Raw genomic sequence first — 20,250 nt, forward strand, 5'->3', positions numbered from 1 at the left:
TTTTTTCATATACCCACTAAGATTTTTTTTAAAACGTTGAAATTTCTCTAAGTTGGGTTAACCAAATACTTTGAAAAACGAGTTAATCGACAGATTATAGAATTTTGGTGAATTTCAATCCAGTTTCATTTTAATAACACTTATTTTTCAATCTTGTTATTTTTTAGAAGCTTCAAGAACTTCAAGCACAGGCCGTTCATCAATGACAAATGCATTCAATGTGGTGAAGAATATCACTAAGAACAAATCATCACGTGAGTAGATTCGGCTGTTGCATATGGATCATTTCCGTTTTTTCACTAACTGCAACTGTTGCACTAAAAATGGTATGAAATTACCAAATTTTGGTATTTCTTGTGCAAATACCAGCGACCAAAATGTGCTCTTGGTTGCCCAGTAATAGATGGTAAAATACCATGAAATCATACCAAAATCATGTATTTGGAAGACCACAGGAATGCCAAAATCGGATTTTCCAAGGGCGCGGGAATGAGCATGAGCATGAGCATGAGCATGGTTGACTGCCAATGAGCTGCTACTCCGTTATTGACAGATCAGCTGAAGTTAAACAATGAATCAAAAATGATCAGTGGGAGCCAACCATCCGTTCACTGTTTAACCTCTGAAGATCCCTACTTCATTAGTCAATACCGGCGCCCTCCCAAGAAGCCTGCAGTTCAACGAAAGGGAGGAATGTTAGTCTGATAGTTTAAGTTGCAGACTCATCAAGCACACAGTTTTTCGCTATATACTTGTTGATACCGCTTGAGACCGTTGAATCCACAGCATCTCCTTCAAGCATCACGTGATTATTATTTTTTTGGGTTAGTAGGATAAGGTATTGGCTTTTCGATGCCTCCCGAGCTACGATGCTATGGGGAGGACTTTCATAACAGACCCGTCGGCGAGCCTTCCGAGCAACGATGCTATGGGAAGGTCTTTCTGGTTAACACACAAAATCACTCACTCACAATTATTTCACTCCACTATTAATTAATCCAAAATGTCAGTGCGTCTTTCGATCATTATATAGAAATGGCTTTTTCACCATAAAAAATAAAACCTTATTCGAAAAAATTATACACATTTTACCCGACGCCGTGCCTTCCGATCAACGATGATATAGGAAGGGCTTTGAAAATCACAAAACAATTAATTAAGATCACAAAAAAAATCACAAAAAAACACCAATTACTCAACGAAAATTACTCTAAAGACACAAATAATTCAGTAAGGCATCCTATTATTCGATTACCACAATCACTCACCCCATACGAACAGCGACACAAAAGCACACAAAAAAATTAACCTGCATAATCACGACTTCGCGTCCCCACTTCCAGCGCACCAATGATGCTATTATTCGATTACCACAATCACTCACCCCATACGAACAGCGACACAAAAGCACACAAAAAAATTAACCTGCATAATCACGACTTCGCGTCCCTACTTCCAGCGCACCAATGATGCTATTATTCGATTACCACAATCACTCACCCCATACGAATAGCGACACAAAAGCACACAAAAAAATTAACCTGCATAATCACGACTTCGCGTCCCCACTTCCAGCGCACCAATGATGCTATTATTCGATTACCACAATCACTCACCCCATACAAACAGCGACACAAAAGCACACCAAAAAATTAACGTGCATAATCACGACTTCGCGTCCCCACTTCCAGCGCACCAATGATGCTATTATTCGATTACCACAATCACTCACCCCATACGAATAGCGACACAAAAGCACACCAAAAAATTAACCTGCATAATCACGACTTCGCGTCCCCACTTCCAGCGCACCAATGATGCTATTCTTCAATTACCACAATCACTCACCCCATACGAATAGCGACACAGAAGCACACAAAAAAATTAACCTGCATAATCACGACTTCGCGTCCCCACTTCCAGCGCACCAATGATGCTATTATTTGATTACCACAATCACTCACCCCATACTAACAGCGACACAAAAGCACACCAAAAAATTAACCTGCATAATCACGACTTCGCGTCCCCACTTCCAGCGCACCAATCCGGATTTTCCAAGGGCGCGGGAATACCTAAAAATTAAACCATGGCAATACCAAGTTTTGGTATTCAAGCAATGTTCAAAACTCCAGAAGACCTCAACTTGGTATTGAAATGGTTTTATTTTGAGGTATTATTTTACCCTTGGAATAACATGGTTTGGTATTGTTGTGCCCTTCCACATACTAGACTTTGGTATGATTTCATGGTTTTTTACCATCTATTACTGGGCAACCAAGGGCACATTTTGGTCCCTGTTATTTGCCCAAGTAATACCAAAATTTGGTATTCCCGTGTTATTTACCCCTGCTCGGGAAATGGTATCGTCGTAATTTTGTTAAATGGTTATGACAATATAACAGCGATATCACAAATGGTAACCATACTAGGTGAAGTTTCTGTATAATTTTATAAAATCATTACTTCATACACAGGATGACAACTTTACCCCTTAGCGAATAACGAAAACATAAGGAATTGGAGTATAAATTTGAAGCAGCGGAAATGAAACGGAATTTGATCACGATTTCAAACGACCTTTAACTGAATTTAAGCGGAACACGCTGACTGTATTGTTGCGTTTTGCGAAACGAATTTTTTTCGCTCATGCGGAATTCAAACGGAACGCGCTGACTGGGGAAGATAAATCCATGATACCTGTTCATATTTAATATAATTTGACATTTTTTGACAGTCTTGACATCCGAATAATATGGGACAAAAATAATTATTAAACAAACCAGATATTCGAATTTATTAACCCTTAATGCAATCTTTTTCTTCTTTTAAGCTTTCATGAAATCTCACTTACTTTTTCAAAAGGTCATTAAACATAGGAAATCCATAGCGAATTGGTTGTGTTGAAAAAGTAATATAGAAGTAACTATTGAAAGGAGTTCAACGAAATTAGCTGATAGCAAAGTGAGTACTTACCCAGAACTATCTAGAATAATTATTTATTTATTTATTTTTTCGACGAAACGCTACAAATGAGCATATGTGGAAAATTAATTGAGATCCAAGATGTTACAAAAAAAAAACATCCTTAGTGATTCCTACCATATTTACTTAATCACGAGCATAGGTAAATAACAAGGGAAATGTGTAATAATACACGGAGAGACCGGCCGGGGCAAATCCAAGAAAATCTTGGTTAATTTAACTAAAAGTATGGGTTATTTTTTACACAGCTTTTTTCAACAATCGATTGTTGATTTTGTTAACCCGAAATTGCTGACCACCAGTAACTAAAATTAACTAAAAAAATAGTTGGAATTGCCATTTTTGTTGGTTAAATGTCCGAAAAAAATTCTAGCAGTCAACTGCTAGAATATTTTTTTCAGAAAATTAACTAAAAATGTTATTATATTCTGTTAAAAACTGGCTGTGAAATATTTTTCAACTATTTTTCAACAATTTTTTTTGTTGTATCAACCGAAATATTTTTGCATGCAGCAAATTATTAGTGGTTTATAACAAAACATTTCTTAATTAGACATAATTTATGCAAGTGTTGATATATATTTTCTTTAATTATCCAACGATACAGGCTGGGCCGAATTTCTAGCTATATTTTAACTAATGTCTTACTTGAATACAGAAAATATTTGTACATGTAGTCAATAACTAGCAGTTGTTAGCAATATTTTTATTAGATTTGCAGTAAATTTTGTAATAATGCCTCACAAATTAATGCTGAGTGTTTTAATATTCGCATTTATTCTGCCCAAAAATTTAACGTTTTGTACAAATTTGTTTTTTTGCATGAAGTTGTTAAATTACTGTTAAAAAGCATCAAAACTAAACTTTTTTAACTGTTGTTATAAAACATGTTACGTTGCATTAAACTAAAAAATATATAAAAAAGCAAATTACTTTTTTTGGTAAACATATTTAAAAAAAGATGTTTAAGTTCTCGTGATTTCCTTAAAAATAGAAACCGAGCAAAATTTTCACCAAGTTTTATGCTTATATTTTTATTATGTTGTATACAATTTCACTTACCATCACTGTGCAATCATCCAATAAGTCATCATCATCTACAATGGTCTCAGGTTTAGTTATTTTTCTTGTGGTTGGACACAGAATTTTCACTAAAGTGAACCTTTTGCTGCAAATAGACATGTGAAATATATTAGTAATTTAATACACTATTCTTAATTTCGGCTATAAACTGAAAAAAGGAACGTAAATAAATGTAATTATATTGAGGAAAGAAGAAATATCAATAATGCTACTTACCAAGCTTGCATTAATTTAACAATTACTTTTGGCAACAAACTTTCATTGCATTTGATTCAATTTATTCAACGTAGGGGAAATCTACCCTTTCCAATCAAACACCTATCTTCGTCATATGGAGAGTTTGATGCTCGATTAGTGCTCCAAAAATACTATTTGGGCTATAAACTTACCAGCAACAGCACCGCCTCGAGTAAGCACGCAAATGTATGCCACTTACTGGCCAAAAAGATCACATTTAATGCACTTTTGATCATAATTTGTATTTTGCGAGACCACTTCTCATCATTTTGTTGGCACACACAGTGACACACACGAGAATCCCTCAAGCGCTTAATGAATATCGCCAAAATTAACTTTTCACTTTCGCTTACTTTTTCACGGCGCTTAAGATATGAAATTGCTTCCAACTACCGGCAACATGTTCTTTTGACCGTTACTTAGTCACTCACTTGAAGAATAATCCCGAAATATGTAATAAATTAGCAAGCGCCATCAAAAAAACAAACGCGCCAAGTCGTTTGACGTTTCAATTTTCACTTTGCATTCAAATCGAAGGCTGAAGAAAACCGAGCTAGAGACGAAGGCAAAAAAGAACAAAGGCTGGCCGTCAACACCACCTGCAGCACAGCCAGCGATGCCAGGAAACTTTCCCTATAAATGCCACTTTTCGTGAGTGTTCGTTTGAACTGTCAGCGCAAATGGCAACACTCGACAGAGTGTTGGAAGAAAAAAGAACTAAGCCGATATTAGAAAAATGGGCGTGGCCCAATGCATTCGCCTCGATTAGAATACCATTGGGAATTTTTTTTTTGTTAAATGCTTGGTAAAGAAATAGAATAACTTTTAGTGAAAGTGAAAATAAACAGAAATGTTCACAAAAACTTGCTCTACTCGTTGGTGTACTTGGTTTTAGTAAAATTCAAGGGAGACTCTAGATTATCCAGCATCATTCAAACACGACCGCTTATTAGGATTAAAATGGGTAGATTTCCCCTACTCCGATTCCTGAAAAAAATATTTAGAGTTTTACTTACCAGTTTATTGAGCAGACGTATTGCAACAAAACATTCAAGATAATAATTTTCTTCTTTTATTTATTTTATATATTTTTTTTTTATTTTACTTCATCTCTTTTTTATGTTGTCATGTGTTTTTATGTATTTTATAATTGATGATTCTGAAAAAAGAATGGTTCATTAAGATTTTATCCGTCGTAAGCACGAAGCTTTTTAATGATTCAGTTTTCTAATAAGAATCACATCACATAAATTATTGTGCAAAAATAAACCCATACTTACTTGGATTAACCAACATTTTGTTAAATTTGCCCGGGCTGCTCTATCCGTGAAGAGTCGGCCCGCCTTTCCTTTATTGCCCTCTCTTTCCATCAAACATTCTTATAACGTGTTCAACTCACTCGCATTAGAGGTCCTCATGGCGAAGGTCGTCCTCTTGCTCTTCACCTGCAAAGAAATCATCAACAAACCTACTCACCAATTCCACCTCCCCAGTTGCAACACTTTGATTTGCCACTTCAACATTAGCTAAATAGTGTAATTTTCACCTTTCACATTCTCTCACTTCATAATTAACGACACAAACTCAACAAATCGACCGCTCTCGTTCGAATCCTGACTTCAAATGACAGACGTAAACAAACCCAAGTTCATCTTTAAAATATTCAACCAAATGTAAATTATATTCAACCAACAAAATTTTTGATTTTCCTAAAACCAAAGCTAACAGTCGAGCACGTTCATTCGAGTTCGGGAAATCTGTTAGCTTTTTGCCTTTAGCATTTTCAACAAACGGGTTATAAAATTAATATTGAATTTTGGTTATTTTAACTGAAAATTGGCAGTAACAAGTACGTTTTTGTTAAAATTTACGAAAGTAAAATCAACAATTTTTATTGTTAAAATTTCTGGGCACGGTCTCTCCGTGTGGTTTCTCAAAAGTTGTTCTAAGAGCTGTAAATTTAATTTTAAGTTTGCATTCCTGTATAACCGAACAGCGAAAATTTGAATCGTCATTCTTCGATGCTTTGCGCCATCTGTCGGAATTATGGAGCTTTTAATCGCGAATTATCTACAACGGTCTCAGGTTTAGTTATTTTTTCTTGTGGTAGGGCACAGAATTTACATCAAAGTGAACCTTTTGCTGCAATAAACATATGAAAATTATTAGCAATTTTATACAAAATTCTTAATTTCGGAAAAAAAAACGAAACTATTGGCACTACGCCCCCCGGGGCATGGCCTTCCTCTAACGTGGGATTTCTGCTCCAGCGCCTCTGACGAGACAGGAGAAACCGGGACCGACGTTTTACTTCACCATCCGATAGAAGCTCAGTGGATAAGGCGGGAATCGAACCCGCGTCTCATAGCATCATCGGGATCGGCAGCCGAAGCCGCTACCCCTGCGCCACGAGGACCCTTAATTTCGGCTATAAACTGAAAAAAAGAAACGTAAATAAATGTAATAATAATGAGGAAAGAAGAAATATCAATAATGCTACTTACCAAGCTTGCAATAATTTAACAACCACTTTTGGCAACACACTTTCATTGCATTTGATTCAATTTATTCAACGTACTCCGATTCCTGAAAATAATATTTTGAGTTTTGCTTACCAGTTTATTGAGCAGACTTCTTTCAACAGCATTTTTTAAATATTAATTATCTTCTTTTGTATATCTTTTATAAATTTTATTTTTTAGACATTTCCCTTAATCTAATTTATATTTATATATTGGCTCACGGATATATGAAAAAGACAAAAGTGTTTAATTTCGAACGCCTTGACCGGAATTTTGTAGCCTGCATGACTAGGGAGGAAAGGGAGAGAGAGCAACATTTTTTCTCCTCTCATTTTTTGACGTTTTGTGCAGGGTTGGATGAAAAACAGTAGGGGCCAGCACCTAAACAGCCGAGAAAAGTCCAAAAGCGGCCACTATTCAGCACTATAGTAGCTGGTAGTGCTGACGTAAAAACCGTTCAGCTTTTACTCGCAGCTGTGAAAGTGCATTAAGGGCCGAACAGTGACTGTTATTTAGTGCTGGATGGTTACTTGGGACTGCTTATGCTAGAGGATTTTACATCTGGCTTGAAAGGGATACACTCTTTGTTTACAACCCACAACGGCCCTTTTGCATTGTTTTGCTAGAAATTTTTCAACGGTACGTTTTCTCATGTCGTGTTGGTGATGGGAGAGCTAAGTGACATTAGACTCGCCTATCACTAAAACCTGACTAGCCCACGCAGTTGTATTCGTGAGTAGCCCCTATCTGAAACTAGTCCATGCATTAGTATTTGTGAGTTGCCCCTGTCAAAATTTTATGGTGTTTAGTAGTGTTGATAATGTCTTGGTTTCATTAAGATGGTATGTCAGCGAAAAGTTTGGCAGGGATTGACACTTCTTCGCCAAACGTCTTCCTGACATGTGCCATTAAATTTGTGCGATGAAATGTATAGAGTTATCTAAGCCCACTCTCACGCACACTAGTACGCCATTTGTTTTGCTGGCCGGTACAAAATTTAACCTCAATCTTTTTCGTGTACGTACACGCAATACACAATACGCGCACGTAGATTACTCTATGTAGGGGAGAGTGGGGAGACTTGATCCCCGGGGACACTTGATCCCAAGCCTGTATCTCGTCAGCATGTGGGTAAAACAATTAGCTTTGTTCTAGAAAGTTGTGCGAAATTAACTAAAACTCATTGTAGAAAACAAAGAAAAAAAATTAAAAAATGTTTAGATTCAATTACACACATTTTTCTAAAACGAGCTACAAAAACATCCAAGAGATCTTTTTTCTTTGTATTGATATGTATAGAAAACACTCAAAAATTATTCAAACAAATATTTTTTATGCATGAATTGTTTGATAAACTTATCAACTCCAAAACCCTTACGCATTTGATATTAAATTTATCGTCAAACTATTTTTACAATCAATTGTTTAAAAAAGTGCGTTTAGGGAGACTTGATCCCTGCATTTTTACAGTCACTGGAATCAGCTTCAAGATTAATTAATTGAGCTGGGTTTTCATACATAGTTTCCTTTAGTATAGTTGTACATAACTTACTGCAGTTTGAACCTTTTATCAAAAGTTTTGTAAACAAAAATTTCCAGCTTTTGTAAACATGCTTAATTTTGGGCTAAAAAATAATATTTTAAGTTTTTAAATATTTAACATACTAAACTTGTTATATTTTGAACACAAACGTACAGGTTTTATGTGAAATTGCTGTGACTTATAGAAAATTAAAAGTTTGGATGAATAAGAAACATTTTGCTTAAGATTTCTTCAAAATGTTGAAAGGGGATCAAGTTACCCCTAACATTTTTAAAATGCCGGTTTAAAATATTTTTTTAAAACGCTTGGCATGATTCGAAGAGTTCATCTGATGAAATATCCTTATAAGCCAAACATAGATGAATGTTTAAGCTTTCAATTCATGCAAAAAGTTTATAGTTTTGTGAGAAATTGACAGAGTTATGTGCGATACAAAAAAAGGGGATCAAGTCTCCCCACTCTCCCCTATGTATTTTTGATCTCCATACCGGCAGGCAACTTGGTTCTGGAATCGAATGTGAGCGCTAGATGAACAATTCGATCATCTTTTACTCCACAATCCCATTAAATTTGTGCGATGAAATGTTTCCAAAAAAAATCATTATAAGATTTAACAATACAACTTCAATGTCGGTGAAAAGTTTTGCGGTATTGACTATTCTTCGCCAAATATCAGCATTTCAGCTTGTATTTTTTTATACCCGTTTAATATTAAGGAAGATTAAGCAAAACTTGTTTTTTTTTACTTTTGGCATAAAAGTCTGAACTTTTATTTGAACGTTGAAAGAGACAAAAATAAATCATTTTCTATTTGAAAGTTTTACTTTAGTAATACGGAAATTGCTTTCCCGATCAGAAAATTACATTACTTTTTCCTGAAAAAATTGGTGCGAAAAATATCATCCAGAAACATAAAAAAATCAAGACAAGTTCAGGTTTTTTCCTGAAAAAAACTGTTCGTAAAAATATCATCCAGAAACATTAATGTATCATGAAAAGTTGTGATTTGTGAAGAAATCCATATTTCGCAACTTCCCATGATACATTTTTATTTTCAGATGGTATTTTTCGACAGAAAACTTAAAAGGACTAAGCCCAATGCACTGTTTACAAAAAAATAGTCACAAGAAGTTTTTTTAATGTCGAAAACTGTCATCTGAAAACATAAAAGAACTATGAAATTGAGTGATATATTGGTGTTTTTTTTATTTTCTGAAAATATATAAATGTACTAGAGTCTAATTTATTTACATAAAATTGATTGTTTTGTTTGATTTGGGGTTAACATTAATAGTCATGGGTACCATAAACCAGATGACTTTGATTGAAAATGATTTTGCAAAACGAAAGTATGAATGAATACGAAAGAAAAAATCGTTAATCATACAGTTGGTGTAATCTTCTATTTGAAATGCTAAATTGCATAATTTTATATTCCTTTTTATTCTTGCCAATCAAAAATTCTAGATTACTTTTAAAAACCACCAATGCGCCATGGGTTTCCTATTTACATAGGACCTTTTTAAAAAGTAAGCGAGAATTACAATTTGCAAGAAGTTTTTCTAAATGGTAGTTTTAAGGGTAATATCTCAAAAATTAACACCATGAATGTTTTCAATTAAAACCATTATCTTTAAAAAAAAAAACCAAACGAGAATTGACGAGACAGTGATATGTTCACATAACAATATTTTTTAACATACCTTGTAAATGATCTCTAAATCCATCCAAAAAATTCATTATGATGAATACTATGATATGATGATGGTTGTCCTGAAATTTCTGTCCTGTGAAAGAGAAGAGAACACAAAGTATCAATTCCCCAATGAAAATCCAAATCATTTTTGTAAAGGTACTCCGCCTATTAAATGTAACTACTACAAAATGAAAGCAATACTTATCTGAATAAAAACGAGAATTCCGTTGTCGAAATTACCGGATTTGTCCAATGCAAATTATGGCTACCGGAACGATGGAGGCCCTTAAATCTTCCGGTGGAAGATGATGCTGCTAAATAGGTAGGACTAGAGGGTGACGAGCGGGAATTCCCGGGAAAAATTTCCCGGGAAATCGACCATTTTTGGACCTCTCGATTCCCGGGAAATTCGGTCGAGACTCCCGGGAAATTTTATACTTATAAATATTCAAGCAAAATTATATAAACTAATTAGAAAATTATTTGAAAAATTCTAAATTGCTTAGAACATTGGAAATTCAATGTTCGATGTACAAGGTTTTTTTTTTGCTTCTCTGATCTTTTTATTCAGAAAGTTTAAAATTTAACCTATCAAAAATTTCAATAACTATAATTGAGAGAAGCCAAAAAAATTGGACCCCAACATTTTTCTTGAAGCATACTTAGCAGTTACTCCCAGAAATGAAATCAAAAGTTGTTTTAAATTATTTTTATTTATTGTTTCTAAGAGGGAAAAGCTTTTTCAAAATAAGTTCAATTTTGATATCCTATCTTGCAATCCCCATATGTTTTTTTTTTAATTCGAAGTACCTAAGTTGATTTTGCTGTACCAAGGTTAATTCTTTTTTGATGTAGATAAGTTGTTTTGTGATTCACGTCAACTTTAATATTCAATTATATTTTGGATAAAAACACTCTGTCAATCTTTGTAAAGTTAAGGTCCACCAATTTTGAACATTCGGATTTTCCTGATAACTGTAAATATTTCTTCAATGAATATTTACAGTTGACCATAAAAAGAAAAAAAAAAGTTCACATTGTTGTTTTTCGTCGTTGTTTATCATATTGCAAATATCCCGATACTGGGAAATTATATATTAGCTATTGTTTTACTTCACAAACATCTAATAAGAAGTTCATGCAACAAGCTTGTGAAACTTTTGAAAAATCACTCAGTGCGAATAAAGATTCGTTAACATTTTAAACTACAATTTTGAGTCCTAAAAAGCGGGAGAATCGATCTTATATTTGCAGATTCAGAAAAAAATCAAAAGGTAGATATAGTTCCTCAGATAAAGAGGATACTGAAGTTTCATAGAATAAGTATGAATTGAATGTAACTTAATTGATTAAAAAACAATATAATTACAATTCCTTTTGAATTATTGCCACTATTGCCATAGAAAAAAAAAATTCCCGGGTCCCGGGAATTCCCGGGAAATGGTTAAATTCAACTCTCGATTCCCGGGAAATTGAAAATCTCGAGAATCGTCACCCTCTAGGTAGGACCCGTCCCGCTGGACACAGTTACAAAACGCAACTTTCAGAGGTTGAAAAAAAAATGACGGAGGGGACAAGCTGCAGCAGAACAAAAACTTAAGGGGCTGAAAAAAATTAAATAATACCTTGCGACTGCAAAGCTTCTCTTCCGCGAGATGCTTCTGTAAAGAAGCAAAATTAGCACCGTCTGCCACAGGAAGAATCTGAAGATTGTAGAGCTTCCGTAGAGCTGAATGATGGTGACCATACCGGCAACGGGGATTCCTCTTCTGACTTCTTCTGTGACAGGTGCAAAAGTCGACCGCGAAAAAACCTCCTCCAAATTCTTTTGCAAACCACATCACTCACATAAACAAACTAAAACACACGCAATTACCGACATAAAACACATAAACAAAAACAGCACAACCTGCCGGGTTCACTCCACACCGAATTGAAGCCTCAGTTTCCATTGGTGGCCCACTCTGGCGGTGGTGAATCTACTTAGTTTTCCTTCTTCTAATGCATCAAATTGGTGACGCAAAAACACACAAGATTCTCACTACAAATCGTTCTTTTCCGCGGTAAAACGACAACCTCCACTTTCCCCTTACTCACTACACATAAACAAACACAAATACATACGACTATCGCCACAAATTGCCCACCCGATTTACAAAACAAAAAAAAACACAGGCGCTGCGCACAGCACCGGTTTGTTTTGATTCCTGTTTTGACATTTCGCCGTGTGTGCGAGCGTAAGCAGCAAGTGGGAGAAAAGCGAAAAGAGAGAGAGAGTGTGCGCGCACAGTGAAAGCGTACTGTGAAAAAAGATTGCGTATAAATTGAATTAATTATCAAAATTGATTTTTAAATTAAATCGATTTATGTATTGATTTTTTCCCATAAATATTCATTTTATATTGCCACATGCCACAAAACTCAGTTACATTGTTTATTTTTTAAGGGATAACAGTCTTATCTATTTTTTATGTTTTTGTTAATAACTTTTAATCAATCTGTTAATAAAATGATGTACTGAAAGTCAACAATATTTTTTAATGTCAAAAATAATTAAGAGGTTCATTAAATATTTAAATAAAATTTCCCTTCATTTGATATTGCAAGTTTCATAGATCATCAGTTTTTCAATGTAATATAAACAACTTTTTGTTGGCAAAAGTTACATTGACTTTAAGTTAATCTACTTCTAAAAAAATCAATTTATAAACTTAAAAACGATTCATGCTCAAATTCATTAAAACACTAAAATAATAAAACAAAATAAAATATTGAAGAAATGTGATGTTCTTTCTTCAGTTGAATTATTCGCTCAAAACCAAAATCTTTCTTTGAATTAAACAGTTTCTAAGGGTACTCCTCATCTCAGCTTAGGACAACTACTATCGAGGTTTTTAAGCGAAGATGGCGTTCGAATGGTGAACGCCCGAAATGTCAAAATCACGCAGTGGTACCAACATTACGGAACAAGTGTGCCATGGCATGACAGCCACATTTTTTTTTTCTAATGTTGGTGCTACTGCGCGATTTTGACATTTCGGGCGTTCACCATTCGAACGCCATCTTCGCTTAAAAACCTGGATACCAATGTAATAGGGTACGTTATCCATTAGTGGACCCCTTTCCTACAGTGGACCCTCTGAAGGGTTTTTGATGAAAAATTCATTAAAATCACAATTTCAAGCGTGTTGTTGTCTACAAATCTTTTCATTGGCATGTTCAGCATCATTCGAAAAAATATTGACTAACATTGAATTGCCCTTTTCACCAAAATAAGTGTTTCGAGTTCGGCATCTGAAATCAGCCATGGCCACTAGCATTTTCACAACAAAACTGCATTTATATTTTATGATTGAATTAACTATCCAATCATATTTTCACTGATTATTTAACTTCAGCAAGTCGAAATAATGTAAGTTTAAGGAACTTTACAAAAAAAGCGAAGAACTGCTCATTTTCGAGCAAAAATTAGGGGGGTCCAATATAGGACAACGAAAATCCAAACTTTTCCAAAAGTGAACCCCTGTTAATTTAACTTTCAAAAATGAAGAAAACTGTGTATTTAAGCAAAAGTTTCTCTTAAAAATACAATAAATGCTTGTTGTTATCAACCTAAACGCATTTTTTTTTTAAATTATGGGTATAAATATAGCTGTTTCATGTTAAAAGTACAGTCATCCCTCATATTCGGAACAGTTTACAGATCGGCAAATGTTCAAAAAATCATAGCAAATCGATTATTCAACTTAATGATTCGCTTTTACTTCATTTGAAAGCTTTTCTTTGACCCTTGAAATCCACAAATTCGGAACACTTTTTTCTTACGGATGTAAACAAACTTTGGATCTCTCCAGGAGTACATATTTGTAACAAAATAATGACTTCAAACACTGCAACCAGTGAAACTCAAGCTCAGTGATGTTTTATCAATGGTCTGATAACTTTTTTTTTTGTAAAAATATCCGTTAAATTCAGGTGTCCCACAATTGTGGAAGGCACAATAACAAACCACAACTATGAAACAGGCAGTTTGGAGGCAGTTTTTTGCTGCTCGTAATAAAATATTCTTGAAATGCAGTTTTTTGTTTAAAAAGTACTACTTTTACTAGTGAAATAGCAAGAGAATGTCCAAATAAAGGTCCTGAAAATAGAAGGGTCGAGCGAAGAGCTGCATTTGGCATGCTATTGATAAATTATCACAAAAGTGTTCCGAATATGTGGGATGACTGTACCCAAAATGCTGAAGCCGTAAAAAATATAATTAATCAAAACTGTAGTCAATTGTACTTAACTGAAGCATTATAATTGCAGTTTGAAATTATATTTTATAATAATAAATCAAGAACAAAACATTTTTTTTTTAAATAAACATGCGTGGTTTTATCAGCAACTGTAAACAAATCTATTGTTTAGTTTCGGTCAACCATTTAATTAATTAATATAGAAAAATGTGCTTCAAAATTACTTTTTTTTAAATTATTCTTATGTTTACAGTGGTTTTTGAAACGTTTTCTCTGATCTTTTTCGGAAATAAATGTGTTTAAATGTCTGTTAGGTTTTTTTTGTTGTTTAAAGCCAAATTTGTTAACAAAACATATCTGTTTATTATGAAAAGTGAGCAAAATTCATCTTTTTACCTTTCTTACTAAAGAAAGGTATAGGTTTTACTTTAAGGCAGGACGTCATTTCCATCTTCGTAAATATGTCGATTCAGCATGAATTTTAATCGGAAAAATCGTCAAAAAATCACACTGCATCGATTTTTGACGCTCTATCGATTCACCATGACAGAACTCGTCTATCTCCAACCCTCGAATTTTGAGAAAATAAATTCCGTGGAGGTCGAGTGATGTTAGTATGTGGTAAAATTTTGCAAAATTTTGTGTCGCGCCGTTCTCAGCTCCCTTAATCCGATTTCGATTCTTCTGAATGCAGATGAAAGCTAGTGTGCTGAACCTGGGCGAGTTGCCGCGCAAATTTCGAAATATCCATCTGTTTTCGGATGCGGCCAGACTTTTCAGCAAAATACACAGTTTTCAAATGAAATTTGGTCAAATTTTTTCATTTTCATTTCTTTTATTTATCTCAAAAATTGCATTTTTCGAGCCCTACAACCTCCCAAATTTTCATCCAGATTCATAATATGGTTCTGGAGTTAGAGCCATTTGATTGACCTACCATAAGAAAAAAAAAACCCAAAAAAAGGTAAAAGCCCACCTGTTGACCTTCGCCAACATTTTTCATTTCTGATTTTATTCGAAATTTCTTGCTACATTCATAGTACAGACCATGAGTGAGCATCTGAAACAAATTCGACATCGATCGGCAATCCCGATCAATTTTTAGAACGATTTACTTTTTGCCTTTCTTACTAAAGAAAGGTATAGGTTTTACTTTAAGGCAGGACGTCACTTCCATCTTCGTAAATATGTCGATTCAGCATGAATTTTAATCGGAAAAATCGTCAAAAAATCACACTGCATCGATTTTTGACGCTTCGTCGCCAAGTCGACAAGTTGTCAAGTTGAGCTTCGAATACTGGCGCGAGAATGCTGGCGCATATATTTTGTGGCTCGACTTATACTCATTTTGTAGTAGCTTGTCTACCGATGTTTCCTTCAATATGTAAGATATCGTAGCTTTTCGTTTTCTTTTGCCCTGTCCGTTTTTGCATAACTGTCCAATGTTTATGCAAAAACCTTTGTGACATAGGACATTCATCCGGCTACAATCATTTTGTTTCCCGTGCGCTCCTAAAATCGCCCAAATGTAGACTTAATTTTTTCGGTTTTGTTTTCTTGGTGCGCTGGTACGATGAACCAAAACACCAACACAGTCACACAAAAGGGCTCGTACCGAAACTAGAAAACCAAAACCGCGGTGTGCGTTGTTGGGAAGCTTGCTATGATCGCGTTTGTCATAAACGCTTGTTTGATTAGAAACGTACAAACATATTGTACGATTAAAAATATTCTTTTGGTGAAAATTGCGTTTTTATTTCTTTTGGAATTCATATCATTCATAATACCCATAATATCATCATAATACTTTGCTTTCATCATAACCCAGTAAGAAATACGGGGCCGATCGGGTCTGATCGTAAGAGCGACGATCAGGCCTACAGGGGCCGATGCGGGTCTGATTTTGAGACACGCATCAGACCCGAATCAAGGTATTTTGCACCCGAAACGTAAACCTGTCAACCTTGTTCGAACATCGCGAGAGGCCTACGTGCGGGGGTGATGTAAGAACGACGTAATGGTGAAAAATCGGACGCGCATCAACCTGTTTTTTGTGTTTTTCTTCTTCTTTTTCTGTCATCTGTCATTAGATTTGTTTTTATTAAAACAGTCGTTTTTGAATTTCCTTTGTTTATTGTTATAAATTTGCCTGTTATAAAGTTATTATTTTTTTTTTTTTCATAAAATTATTTTTATTAGGTCCTTTTCGGTACTGGGACATGGTTAGGACCGAGTTGGCTTTTGTAATTACATTTGACTTAATAATTACAGAGGATCTTGTGTGTAAATGTTAGTGGGAGGGAAGCCGATTACCCGCGGCCTACTCGGGGTTAGTGGGGAAGGGATTGATGTTAAAGACAAGGCGTGGGATGGGAAGGGGGATTGTGTTGGGGTCTTGGTTGGCTCTGCTGGCCTTTTCTTTTGTCCTCAGCCGCAACTCGGTGTCCAGCTGCTGGGGCGTTCTTGCTTTGCTTCCGGTGCAATCCAGAAACGACGGCTTTGTGCGAAGGCGAGTTATACTAACAAAAGGAAAACTAACTGAAGGAAAACTAACTGGAAGAAAACTAAATGGATATTTTGGAATCTACGAGGAACTGATAGATCGGATAGAGAACATCAAGGTCTAGTTGAGATAACGCGTCTCGCATCGGGATTTCTGGTGGTCTTCCTCGGGCCCTAAGGGTATCTTTCAACTTAATTCTGTGAACATGGTGATCTGGACACGCCCATACGAGATGGTCGATGTCCTGATAACCCTGCCCACAGTCGCAAAGGTTCGTATCACTCATGTTGATACGGTAAAGATGAGCCTTGGACGAGTAATGGTTCGACATAAGGCGGGACATCGTTCTGATGAATCCACGCGTCAAGTCCATTCCCTTGAACCAGGCTTTTCTTTGCACCTTAGGTCGTATGGAATACATCCAACGTCCCTTGGTGTCGTCGTCCCATTGTTTTTGCCAATCCAGAAGCGCACGCTGCCTCGGCAAACCGTAGCATTCTTGTAGGCTAATTGGCCTTTCAAAATGTCTCCACTCTCAGCACCCTTCTTGGCGAGCAAGTCCGCTTTCTCATTACCCGGAATCGAGCAATGAGCGCGGACCCACACCACCGTGATGCTGAAGGACTGAGCCGCCAGGTTGTTTAAAGTCTTGCGTATTTCCGTGAGGAAAAACGCAGACTCCCTGGTCGGCTTCAGAGACCGGATAGCCTCAACGGAGCTAAAGCTATCGGTGAAGATGAAGTAGTGGTCAGGTGGCATGGTCTCGATGATTCGCAGTGCGCAGTAATCCGCGGCTAACTCTGCGACGTAAACCGAACTCGGGTCCTTCAGCTTAAAGAACAGTTGATAAGATTCATGATAAACACCGAAGCCCGTACAGCCGTCGAGCTTGGAGCCATCGGTGAAGAATCTGTTGTTTGGAGGAACATGGTTGTACTTTGATGCGAAGATCGACGGTACAACTCCCCGCAGAAGATGGTTTGGGATACCGCGAGTATCGGCTTTCATGGACGTGTCGAAGCCAATCAGGGTGCTGCTGGTTAACGGAGGCGTGCGCTGTACCGTTGTGCTCGGGCTCCACTCCCACGATGACATAAAGTCATAGTATAGAAGCATGCGCCGAGACTCAACGTGAAGGTTCAGCAACGTTTCAAAGTTGTCAATTACCAGTTTATTCCTGTAATCACACCGGATCAGGAACCGGTAAGACAGTTCGTAGTAACGAGTTCGCAGAGGCAATACTCCCGCCAAGACCTCGAGGGTCATGTTGTGAGTTGAGTGCATGCATCCCAAGACAATGCGAAGACTTCGGTACTGTATCCGCTGGAGAACCAACAAGCGTGATTTCGCAGCTGACTGGAAGCAGAAACTGCCATATTCCAGTACCGAGAGTATCGTTGTCTTGTACAGTCGAAGCAGGTCAGAAGGATGAGCACCCCACCGGTTGCCAGAGACACTGCGCAGAAAATTAGTTCTTTGCAGGCACTTTTGCACCTGTTATAAAGTTAATTAAACTTAAAAATAAGTCTGCACTCCGATTTTCCGATTATTTCCGACATTTTCCACTTGAAAGCCGTTTAAAGGAAGGAGAGAAAAACTTCAGGCAAATGGGGACCGAATCCGGTCAATCTGGATTGTGCAGCATTTCACCCGCCTTTTTAAGCGCAGCGTTGTTCCGGGGACCCTTTGCAGGGCCGGGGCCACTTCCGTGCAGCGTTGCTTTCGTCGTCACTTACAAGTTCATGGCCGTCCCAAGTGGCACTTCCGGATAGCAGCGGGGGAAAAGTTCCAGGAACGTGAACCGGTTACGATTGATCTGGACCTGGTTCTTTTGTGCAACTTTACTTTGAAGGATTCGTGAACACTTGTAGGGCCGGGACCGTCCTTGGAATCTGTTCCATGCTGCGTCAATCCGAGGGCACTTGCAAGGCCTTGGCCGTCACGCGTGACAATTCCGGATTGCGGCTGGAGTGATTATTTTTAGGAATGTGGACCGCATTTTGAACTAGTACTGGCCACTTTTGAGGGGGAAGAAATCCTAGGAACACGGTTCTGAAGATTCTTCCGGGATTCGTGAATCGTGTGGCTGGGTATTGAACTTTTTGGAATGCTCGGGACATTAACTTTTGCGGTCGTATAAACCTGGACACCTGGTCAAACGGCAGCTTTCGGCAAGATTCAGGGGGGAACTTCCGGCAGCTTGGAAGTGACCGTGGGGGATTGCAGGTCCCGTGCTTCAAAAACCGAACTTCTAGTTTGTATAGTTATCAGTGAGCACAATCGAGTGCACCCGTACGGTCCGCAAACGAACTGCCGTTGTCGTGTTTGCCAGCTTCCGATCCGGAAGCGTTATTTTTATCCGTCATCACTTCCAACGAGGCTCAAGTGACTTGCTCGTTCCTCCGCAGCTTCTACCGAATCCTACAAAAACTCCGACATCAGCCAAACAGGTTCGCTGGGCTTCTGCTCTTTCACCTTCGACGACTCCAGCTTGTCCGATATTTGTCGATTCAACTGCGACGTGGTACGGCCGCTGTTTATCTTGCGCTAGGACTCCCGGCCACTGCTGCTGAAACAATCGTCCTCCTCGGTGTCATTGCGACGCTTCATGATCTTCCGGGGGGCCATGTCACCGCGGTCACGATCGCCATGATCCATTTAACGGCGCTTCTGACCCGCCGGTTGACCGTACTGCTGCGCAACAGAACGCTTCTGGGCCGGTGGACCATGGTTGCTGGCAGCGCTACGATTATTGGTCTTATCTCGACTACCGTAACCAGCTACCCTGCGGTTGACTTCCTTGGAGATTATTTCCGGAAGGATTTTGCTCTAGCTTACGCTTCTTGGACCGATCCTCTGTCTTCAACCTTCTTACTTTTCAGCTACTGCTCCAGTTCCTGTAGCTTCCTGGCCGCGGCTTGCTTGGGTTCCATCTTCCTTCGCTGGTCCTCCGTGCGGCACAACTTGAGATGGACCTTGGACGCGACGTAGCCAATCCGTTGCGAGGGCGGCATCGGTAGATGAACGGCCGATTCACTGTTTTGCCGTTCGCGTTGCTTTGCTCCACTCGGTCCTGCTCGGGTTCCACTTCGCGACTCCAAGCCATGCGCTTGTCCTCTTCCTGGTGGTGAAGTTGTTGCTGCAGCATCCAGGACGAGATGATAGACAGCTGAACGAATACATGAACGGAGCCGCCACCGCCGAAGAGTCCCGCGGATACCGTCGTGATCCCGGTGCTGGTCTCGCTGCTGCTAGTTGGCCAACCTTAGAGGTTGCATTTGCCCGCGAGGGCCGCGATCGCCTACTTGGTATGAATTGAGATACCGCCGGCCCTACCGCCCGAGAAGAAGCTCGATAGCATACTGTTGTATCCGCCTCCGCCCCTGTTGTTTCGTATTCCACGGTTTTGGCATCAGCGCTCCGAATTGCGGCGGTAACGG

General features: G+C 37.8%; 1 protein-coding gene across 2 annotated transcripts in view; it reads left to right on the forward strand.

Annotated features, from left to right (window-relative positions):
• The first annotated feature begins 2,735 nt into the window (after nucleotides 1–2,735).
• Nucleotides 2,736–20,250, forward strand: part of LOC6048655 (methyltransferase-like protein 9) — a 73,019-nt gene continuing 55,504 nt past the window's right edge. Inside the window, exon 1 of one of the 2 annotated variants that reach the window (XM_038263670.1) lies at nucleotides 2,736–2,964. The gene's annotated coding sequence lies outside the window, so the exon portion shown is untranslated. The remainder of the gene's footprint in view (nucleotides 2,965–20,250) is intronic. The other variant, XM_001865506.2, reaches the window with a different exon arrangement.

This window comes from Culex quinquefasciatus, chromosome 3 (genome assembly GCF_015732765.1).
Source record: "Culex quinquefasciatus strain JHB chromosome 3, VPISU_Cqui_1.0_pri_paternal, whole genome shotgun sequence".
In the NCBI taxonomy this organism is placed as follows: Eukaryota; Metazoa; Arthropoda; class Insecta; order Diptera; family Culicidae; genus Culex; species Culex quinquefasciatus.